Source organism: Gadus morhua, chromosome 21, assembly GCF_902167405.1.
Source record: "Gadus morhua chromosome 21, gadMor3.0, whole genome shotgun sequence".
In the NCBI taxonomy this organism is placed as follows: Eukaryota; Metazoa; Chordata; class Actinopteri; order Gadiformes; family Gadidae; genus Gadus; species Gadus morhua.
In genome coordinates, this window is record NC_044068.1 from 8,753,923 (window position 1) to 8,756,876 (window position 2,954).

The following is a 2,954-nucleotide window of genomic DNA, read 5'->3' on the forward strand; positions in this document are numbered from 1 at the left end:
TGTACCACCAGTACTTGTATATTACCAATACTTGTCAAGGACTAGGACTTGGCCATTACCATCTCCATTATCAGGACTTTTTCATTACCAGTAGGCTACTTGTCCATTACCAGTTCTTGTCCATGACCAGTTCTTGTCCATGACCAGTTCTTGTCCATTGCCGGCACTTGTCCATTACCGGAACAAATCCATATACTTGTCCATTATTGGCACTTGTTCATGACCAGTACTTTTCCATGACCAGTTCTTGTCCATACCAAGACTTGTCCATGACCAGTACTTGTCCATTACCAAGTATTGAAATTGACTGGTACCAAAAACGTTGCAAAAAAATTACGGATTTAAAAACACACCATTGGAGACAACTACATAAACACAAAGCATCGTATCATTACCAGCAATGAAACTTTTGTCAAAGAATGAACAAAAAACAAAACATTGTCCTTCCAGTATAATTACAGTGATTGCTGACGTGTATGAGTGTGCACATCCTCACACACACACACACACACACACACACACACACACACACACACACACACACACACACACACACATACCTGACAGAGCGGATAACTCTGTTACCAATGTCCAGTATGGGACAGGAGTTTATAAGGCCAACCGTATATAGTGAGTAACCAGGCAAAGATCCATCAGTGAACAAGGGGTACTGGCAGCAGTCTGCACGCACGCACGCACGCACGCACGCACGCACGCACGCACACATGCACACAAACACACACACACACACACACACACACACACACACACACACAATCACACACAGACTGTGTTTCATCCTAGCCATCAAGGTCACAAAAAAGAGTGTATGGCGGATAAATAGCAAGAAGAGGAAGGAACTTAAATCAAAAACAATGAAGAATAACTCCCATGGACACGTTGTGTAGTCATCCAGCAAGGATCAATGCTCCCTTGACCCCCCCATCCACCCTAGCAGTGAGCACAGGTACTGTTCAATCTTCATTTGCACTACCAAACTGTCTTCTATGTTTATTTGACATTGTCCGCCGGAGTGCAGCCGCCTAAACGGATGGTTTAGTCAATGGCTTTGACAGCAGCGAGCAATGAGCAAAGTGGCTTATTAGTGAAATTCATTTGGTTGTGCTATTTTAGAGCTATGCCTCAGAGAGCGCAGATTCTCAGAGAAATCCATTACGCAGAGATAATTGTGTGCCATAAATGTCAGCCATGAGTCATCCGACACCTGTGTAGGGAAACAAAAGTCCATGAATTCGCCTCTGAGGGCTTTACTGCTCACTGATAGTGTTTGTAAGGATCCTCCCCGTAACACAAAAATAGGACAACAACAACAGCAGCAGCAGCCCTTTGAAGAGTGGAGGCATTGAATTGAATCGTATCCGTTTCTTACTCCCCACCCCGACGGAGAGTGGAATTCAGATGGAATGGGCGTTCAGAATTCAGAAATAAAACACATTCTTATTGCACCTAGAAAATCTCTCTGGGTCAATGGCTTGACTGGGAAAAACTGGCTTAAAGAATTAGTGCAAGAAATATGATCAATGTTAATTCAGGCTCCTTTTTTGCTTCACGATCAGACTCCTAAAAATGAATTTTTAAAGGAAAAGCGAATCGATCACACATTGCAGCACACTGCTGGCGTAGCCACAGGCATGCAGAGATGTATTGATTTCCTCCAAAGTAAAACCTGTCAGACTGCAATAACTTTTTTTCATCCCATGGGACTCTGCAGGGCCTGGGTTTTGTACAATCTCTGTTCATATTGTAGCTAGACAATTACAGGGAAATGCGCTGTGAGCCCTTCATGCTGACTCCTGTTGGGGTCCTATCGGATGTTAGACGGTATTTGTGACTAAAACCTTTGTACATTTCACAGATTTCATGCAAGCTGGTATTTTTTCGCAGGTCAATTCTAAAATTGTGAATGTGTGTGGAACACGAGTCGATCAAACATATTTTCCACGGGTCAATTATGCTGGAGGGTAGATTATGATTTCTATATGTGTATGTTGAAATCTGAGCTTTCAAATACAGGTCTATAAAGCTAAATATATATTGATGTAGCGCAGTTCGATCTGCATCCAAAACCGGGCATAGCATTGAACGGAAGGAGACTACTAACTAGTCCAAACACCAGACATTATCGACACCGCTTTAGGCTTTTGAAACAAAAATCCAAATCCATTCATTTTTTTTCTCAGACACCGATTTCACAATTTCCCACGTTATTGTATTATCTGTGACTCTGTAAGGTAAACTTGCCACTGGGCCCTGCAAAGCTTATCCGGTAATAAAGAAATAATCCAAACTTCCCAGACGTAATCAGCATGTGTCGGGGTGTGCTCACAGGCTCATCATCATCATCTTCTCCGGGCAGGGAGCCAGGGGGAAGATGACAGCGATGGTGGTCATTGATCACCGTCTGACCATCGTTAGTGCATGGGGGGGCTTGGCACAGAAAGTACCGTAAGTATTCTATGCTCAAATTGAGATGGACTCTGTCCAAAGACCGTAGGCTCTCTGCTTTTAAGGGAGGCCCCCCAAAAGACACCGGCAGCAGCAGATGCGAGATTTGTGTTCTCCGACCAAATGGTTTCGGGTTGTATTCCCTGGCGACACAGTGTGTGCGTGTGTCTTGGAGCGTGTTGCTGTTCAGGTGTTCAGGGTGTATTGTTTGCTGTGCTTCTTTTTCTGTTTTCTTTTTTTTCGGTTCAGTGGTTTCAATCGGGGGGTTGGTGTTGGATGTTTTCGACGTGACAAAAAGCCCATGAGATGAACCGATTGCACCGACGGAGGTTTAAAAGCAACAAAGGGCCGCAAAGAAACGCCTGCAAATTATAACGGTTCAATAACACCGGTGGAACTGCTAGGTACTGCTGTGCAAACACTCCCGTCTCCATGACAACAACCCCCCCAACCCCCCTTCCCCAAACAAAACAACAAAAAACAAACAA